General features: G+C 46.7%; 1 protein-coding gene across 3 annotated transcripts in view; it reads right to left on the bottom strand.

Annotated features, from left to right (window-relative positions):
• The window catches only part of sema4c (sema domain, immunoglobulin domain (Ig), transmembrane domain (TM) and short cytoplasmic domain, (semaphorin) 4C), a 56,912-nt gene extending 53,684 nt beyond the window's left edge, over positions 1-3,228 (bottom strand). For all 3 annotated transcript variants that reach the window (XR_014123948.1, XM_081714925.1, XM_035529885.2), the window contains exon 1: positions 2,714-3,228. The gene's annotated coding sequence lies outside the window, so the exon portion shown is untranslated. The remainder of the gene's footprint in view (positions 1-2,713) is intronic.
• Between the last annotated feature and the right edge of the window lie 4,500 nt (positions 3,229-7,728).

The following is a 7,728-nucleotide window of genomic DNA, read 5'->3' as shown; positions in this document are numbered from 1 at the left end:
GAACCATTATCACATGGGCACGCGGACTTCAGGTACGACATCGTTAAAATGTAGCATCACAACACCTTTCAAATCGTCCAGAAATAAGAAACCGACACTGGGCTCGAGCAGAGAGAGAGAGAGAGAGAGAATAGAGGATACAGTTCTGGCAGAGGTAAAGAAACAGAGAGCGATGGAGCGCGAGACTCAAAGGGAGATGGCTAATGAAGGAGCTGTGAGAACAAGTCCTAACGAGAGATGAAGCGAGAAGAATCGGCGAGCTACAGGCACACCAGCACGAGCCAACAGGCAATCAGCGACGGCACAAAGTAATCCCAGCACGGATGACGAGGGAATACCGAGCACATGCACGCATACACACACACACACACAGAGATGTTGTACAGCAGCATGAAAGCCAGCAGGTGATTTCTGCCCCTTCATGGACATTAGCCACGGGCGCTCAGACGACGAAGGCTGAGATGGGAACATCTGTCCCAGTAGGGTCGGACCTTAATTCAATACGACGAACGGTTCACGTGAACTGATGATCTGAAGAACAAAGATCAGTCTAACAGAAACGGGCACATGTTGCCTATTTGTTCACGCGACAGATCCTACAGCATATGTCATATTGTGTTGTTTTATCTGAACGTTTTTCGCAGGCCGAAATAGACACTGAATATTCTTTCATACGAAGGATAAACTTGACACAAACACGAACGGCAGTGCTTGTGGCCAGTGCACGCAGTCATTCAAACCCGTTTCTTAATTTCATCACTGTTTGGGTCTGTTATTCTGTCTTTAATTTTAGATATGTTGCAGCTGTTTTTTCAGCATTTATTTGCATACCTCTCAGGTCTCACGCATTGGCCGTGAGACTCGCGCATTTGGGACGGTTCTCACGGTCTCGCGCCCAACCAATCAAATCTCACGCATCACGAAGCACTCTGCCGTAATACCGTGAGTTTGCTACACGGCCTCGATTTGATTTGTTCTTGTGCCCACTAACCCCCCAGACTTCACGCGTTAGGCATTTCTGACCTTGAGACGTATGTGCTTGGTCGGAGAAGACCAAGTAGGTATTCCCGGACAAACGCGTATGCTAATTTATCCACCCTTGTGCTTTTATTTTTAACCCGGCGGTGCCTGTGAAACGTGTGTGAGGATTTGATGCGCTGAGCTCCGGAAGGATGTCAGTCCATTGTGCTCCAACAATAAAGAGACCAACCCCCACGGGAGACACGTTTGACTCTCAATGGACGGCTAAACATCTGGGGGAGCACCCGCCGCGTGCTGTGACAGTGCACGGCCTCGCTTCGGACACAGCGTAACAGCGGCGCGCGGCTGGGTCCATCACCGCGCGCCTCTGCCTTTTGTTTTGATTCCTGTCCCCCTCCCACTGAGCAGCAGTGGCAGTGGGTGGGTTTGGGATCTCGCCTTACAGTTTTGCTGACCGTAGTCGAAAGACTGCCAGGCGCGCGTCCGGTATAAGTATGAATCGATGCGCTACATTCTGAACAATAGATTGTTCTTCGTTACAATAACACTTTTGTGCGAGGACACCCCTCCCCTGTCTCTCCTGTGGGTGTCTGCGCGCACACTCACGGACGCTCGCTCTCTGCCACACACACGCACGCACGCGCAATTTCTCTATCTCTCACACACATACGCGCAATTTCCCTCTCACACACACAGTTTTATACAGTTTTCTACTTATACACGGTTTCATGAACTGTCTCTCCGGCGCGACACAATCATTAAACCACCAAGTTAAGTCGGTAAGACCAACAATAGCGCAGTCGCGCGCCGTTTTGCTTTCGTCTGGTCACGCAGTAATTATCGCAAAAAAAAGAAAAGAAAAAAGAAAAGAAAAACTGCAGATGCTACTGACTTCATGAATGTCAAAAGAAAACAAACAATAAACGATTTTGCTAATTTAGTTGTAGGCTCTATAACATGATACAAATGAATATGAAAATAACGACTGATCCGCGACCAGCAGTGCGATCAACCTTGAAGTAACATGACAAATGATTCGGTACTTTCTGTCAGAGCTTACGAAAAAAACCCCACAAGAGCAGCCTTCTGTCCTACATCACCAAAATACTATAAACGCCCAAACACGTGTCACAATTATTAACACAAAGCCCCTTTAATGTGGGTCATAAGATGTATCAGTTCGCATATGTGGCGTGAATTTGGTACGAACAGAAAAGATCCAAATCCTTTAAAAACGGGACGTGCCGCTGCTTTCAGCACAGAAAAACAGAAGGAAAAGAAAGAAAGAAAATGTATTTTCCACGTATTACAAGGCACAACGGTCAAAGCCTATAACGGTGTGTGTGTGTGTGTGCGCGTGCGTGTGTGTGTGTGCGTTTTCTTGTGTGCGTTTTTTTGTCCGTTGAGCAGAGATTTGATTCGCGTCCAACACTTTAAACCGCACTGCGCTATTTTATTATCAAAGAAGTGGCGAATCTTCCCAAGATTGAAAAGCATCGAACGATCAAACGATCTGCATGTTAAACTTCACGGAAAAGAGGCAACAGTTGGAAACATGCCGACAGAGTTACTGACGGTATCAGATATCCCTTCCTCCCCCCACGGAGCCTTCTTTCACAATAAAAGAAGCATAAATCAGAAGCCCATACCGCGCGAGATGACAATACTTTCTTCTTTTAAATCGAACGTTTCTGCAAAGCGCTCGTGTCTACAGCTGATGTGACAAACTTACCCTCCGCGAGCGCTTTCCGCCGCCACGGACTGCAGCGTTGGCTGTTATAGCGAGACTGGTCCTCCGGCGAAGCGTCGTCCCAGACCGGCGGAATACACACTTTTGTGCTTACCACGGCTGTGCCACGCGCCTTAGTGTTTCTAGAGTGATTTTTTGATTCTAATTTCCCATCATTTTTTGGCGAAACATGTTCGGTTGTCTGTTTCTCCGCATGGTCGCGCCTCCAAAATTGCCAGAAAACGAGACATACGACGGTGTCCGTTTACATAGCGGAACTCTGCCTCCGCTCGCTCCCTCGGTCGCGAGCCTTTGTGGTAGCCGAGAGGGAGGGTTGAAAGCGCATCTACATCCACATCCAAAGCTCGCGCCAGAGGTTCCTCTCTGCGTCTCAGCGTGTTTTAGCGGAGCAGAGGCTCGTGCAACGCTAGACTGCCAGTGAAACGGAACTCCGGTGCACTCACCGCAGTGCTCGGGTGACGGATGTCGGTGAATGTAAAGGCAACCGTGCAAAGACACAAAAACAGTTCTCCGCCCCTGCCCCCTGTCCTGTACGAGGAACGGGACCGGAACAAGAACGGGACCGGAACAGCGCTAGCAGACAAATCAATATAAAGAGTTAAACATTCTATTACAACGCAATAAAATAATAGTAAACTAGTAACAGCAATGCAGTTACCTTTTACATAGGAGACCAATAAACATATAATAATAATAATAATAATAATAATTATTATTATTATTATTATTATTATTTAGGTTTTAAAAAAAGTGACCAACAACTGCAACAGTACAAACTTGGCAAAATGGAAACAAACTGGAAAATAATAGTAAACATTTAAAGTTACGATTAAGCGACTGGGACTGAGTTTGGGAGCAGCCCTTACACACGCTTTCTATTCCTTACAGAGTTCCATATTACTGGACACGAGCGTGTTAGAGCTTAAACATAGAGGATTCGTACTGTGACACTGCGTGTCAGTGGCGGTCACGAGAGCTGAAACAGGGCATTTGAAGCTTGTGATGATTAAGGCCTGTTATTCTCAGGCACCCAGACATGAAACCTCATCTTTGGGATTATTTTACATGAATCAAGATTAAAATACTGCTCTGCTCAGACAAAGAGAAACGAAGGAAGCTTCGCTACAAACTGCGGTCTTGGGCTAGTGGAAATGTCCACTGGTTGGAGAACGAGAAGCCTTGTGAGTCTGCATTTCATGTGAACCGCGTCGCCAGACTGAACTCGCGGGGATGAGCGTTATATGGGCGAGGGTGTCTTGTCTTTCTGCCGTGCTGCAGCTCAACAAATACATAATGCATTCCCTTAGAAACCCTGCCTGGGTAAAATAAGGTATGGCTACCACATAGCGTGCAGCTTAAACAGTGTGACGCAAGCATTGCTGAGCTGCTGAACCACCTGCACTACAAACCGTTCCTGGGAGCAGAGTGCGCGCGCGTTTGCCACGTGACTCGCGTGCGCCCGTGAGCACGTCGGCGCATGCGCCCCATCGAAAAACACACACAGCATTTATGTCGAGCTCAACAGAGAAGGCGAAGAAAAAAGGCAAAAGACCCGGCACATTTACATTTACATTTACGGCATTTAGCCGACACGTCCTGCCTGCTTTAGTTCAGCGCGGTGTCTCTCCGGGAGGATGCCACGGTAGCGCCTGTGCGCGCGTGATTCTCACGTGCGCCTGTTACAGCTGAGTGGCTCGCGCACTCCGCGCTGCGGAAGCCCTCTGCCCCAGAGGCCGATTAGGCAGGAGCGGGGGTCACGCGCGGGACACAGCGAGACAACACCAGTCAGCGGAGGATTCTCTCCGCGGGGCCCAATGAATAAGTAATGGGACGCGGAAGTGGGGGCACTGGGACCCAGGGGACATCCCGCAGAATGGTGGAGAAAAAAAGAACCATTGCCCATCAGCTACAGGACCCCACCTTACACACGCCACATCACTAAGAGACAGACACACTTACTGGGTCCCACAAAATCGTTATCCATGGCCTGTCCACCAAATGGCGCATTCCATTATAAGTTCATTTGATAGGATAAAAAAGGTATCAGAAGTATTACAGGGAAGGGGCGGGAAAGGGGCACGCCCACGCTGCCATGGCAACAGCATATGCGTGTGATTGTACATTCTTTCAGATGCAAGGCCTCAAAGGTCATTAAAAAACACCACAACTCAGATCTCAGTGATGAAGATGTTGGCTTGTTTGCCAACAAAAAGTCTCAAAATTATTATTCCAAAAAAAAAAAAACCTCAACAAATCATTGCACTGCTTCCTTTAATGGCATTTTACTTAGCTAAGAGGCTTGTGACCAAAAGCAACACAACAGCCCATAACACACAGTGATGGTTGTGTCTGGTAGCATTCTGAGAGGATTTATTGATCTTGGAGGGGGGTTTTGTCCTGGTGAACGTGCGTGCAGTTTCTGCACAGGCATTGATGGGGGGGGATTACCTGAGGATGCTTCTGAAGCCGGGCTGGGTCCAGATCCGAGCTGTATTGACGGAAACCGCAGCTCCGAGAAAATGGCCTTCTAATAAGGTAGGACACGGCAGAGCAGTGTAATTCCAAGCCCAGGGGCCCGGCTGAAGACATTACAAACCTGCTGCCTGATTTCTAGGCTCAGTTTATTTACAACCAGATTTCACTGCTTGCAGGTCTTTTAGTTTTAGTTTAGTTTTTTAGAAAGCTACTGACTGCCTTATGGTGCAAATGCATTAAAGTTCCTGATTCCATTGTGTGTAAACTGGATAAACAACAATGAGCGATGTGTAACAACACGTCAGCAAGACTCGGTCATTCGTGGCATATGAACAGAAGATCAGGTCCCAGCTTTCTTGCTACAGAATCACAGCATGTATGTTTAAAGAATATATTTCATATATAGGTCATAGCTACGTCTTGTAAACCAGTCAGAATGATGTGTGAGATGAACAGGACCTATTCTTGGTAAGAGCGCAGCTTCTCCATTTTGGTGAGCCTCTTTGATGCCACTTCACCTTACCAAATAACAACCCATGCAAACCACAGGGTCACAATCAGTCATCTCAAAATCTCTCTCTTAAGTCTTGGTAGAAGAATCATGCTCGTGGGACCCTGAAAAGTTCCTTGTCACACAGCTGAGTCCGTCTTCGGGAAAGGGTGCGTTTGTCATGTGGATCGACAGCATGCCAGAATGTAGCACAGGACTGGGACAAATGTAGAAAGTGGGCCAGGACAAAAATGATTGGGTGTACACTCATTAAGGCAGGGTTCAAAGGTCAGATCCCCCTGGACAACAGCCACAGTTGTAATGCTTAGGCAAGAACGTTCCAGTTTCAGCCTGAGGCTCTGTGTGCGATCGGGCGCAGCAGGCTTGAATGAACGTAAATAATGAGCAAGGTTTCCAGTCATGGATATGCAGCAAGGGTTTACAGTACAGAGAGTCTCAGCTTTATAGTACAGAGGGTCTCAGCTTTACAGTACAAAGCATCTCAGCTCGCAAGCTTGTCTGGAGGCAGAACACTTTGTTTTCACAGTATCATAGTTGCCTTAAAAATCTGAGTTTACTGAATCTCCATCAGTAAGTTAATGCTGCCAGTGTGTTTTACTACAGGACCTTCCAGTGTGTTTTACTACAGCACCTTCCAGCCTGTTTTAGTACAGGACCTTCCAGTGAGCTTTACTACAGGACCTTCCAGTGTGTTTTACTACAGGACCTTCCAGCGTGTTTTACTACAGGACCTTCCAGCCAGTTTTACTACAGGACCTTCCAGTGAGCTTTACTACAGGGCCTTTTAGCCTGTTTTACTACAGGACCTTCCAGTGTGTTTTACTACAGGACCTTCCAGCCAGTTTTACTACAGGACTTTCCAGTGTGTTTTACTACAGGACCTTCCAGCCTGTTTTACTACAGGACCTTCCAGTGTGTTTTACTACAGGACCTTCCAGCGTGTTTTACTACAGGACCTTCCAGTCAGTTTTACTACAGGACCTTCCAGTGTGTTTTACTACAGGACCTTCCAGCGTGTTTTACTACAGGACCTTCCAGCGTGTTTTACTACAAGACCTTCCAGCCTGTTTTACTACAGGACCTTCCAGCGTGTTTTACTACAAGACCTTCCAGCCTGTTTTACTACAGGACCTTCCAGTGTGTTTTACTACAGTTCAGCAGTGTCCAGGGAGAAATTTCTCCTCCCTGCTTCGCATCAAAGTGGGAGTAAAAGGCAATCCAAAATCAGGTGAGAAACATGTTGTAGTCCATTCACTGATCACTGCGAACACCGTCCCTCTGTATCTGCTACAGCAGACATGGCAATGACCCTCCTGGACTGTTGTCTGCCTGTTGGTGCACCGGGATCTCTACAGTATAAAGATGTATGACGCACCTGCTCACCATGGGGCTCACACAGGCCTGCTGAAGCGCGACTTATGAAAAATGATTACAGAAGCACAACGGTGCATCTTCTGTTGGGTCAGTGTCAACATCAGTGAACAGTAACATAAATCTAAATACTCATCTCACTAGGTGTGTGCAGAGGGCCAGTGTTTGGATATGGATTCAAATAAAAGTTGAAGTAGGCATTACAATCAGAGAGGGGGGTCAGAATTACACAGAATTATACATTAAATACATAGAAAGAGATCTATTGCTATTTACAAGAAATTGCCCAGCTCTGTGCTGCGGTTAGGTATTATGAAATTAGGCCTATTACAAATGTGTTGACAGTTTACATGCATTGCTGAAAGAAAAAGACATTGTAAGAACATTATCTAGAAGATCAAAACACAGATGTATGGTAGAAAGTCTAATAATTAAGCTGTTATATGCAACCTTAGCTAGCCTTCAAATAAAAGAAAAAATGTAATAATATGTAACGTGTTAGAGTGTAAGACCTAGCCTAGTGTTCATCATGGCTGGAGTGCACATATTTCATATGGTTCACGTGGTTGCCTTTACTCCAGAAGCAGGACCAGGTGTCTGTTTTGAACGGGTCCTACAGATAAGGCCGCACTCGTCACTC

Source organism: Electrophorus electricus, chromosome 5, assembly GCF_041902795.1.
Source record: "Electrophorus electricus isolate QZ-2024a chromosome 5, ASM4190279v1, whole genome shotgun sequence".
Lineage (NCBI taxonomy): Eukaryota > Metazoa > Chordata > Actinopteri > Gymnotiformes > Gymnotidae > Electrophorus > Electrophorus electricus.
Note: the sequence above shows the minus strand (reverse complement) of the source record. Positions and strands in the feature narration are given on the sequence as shown.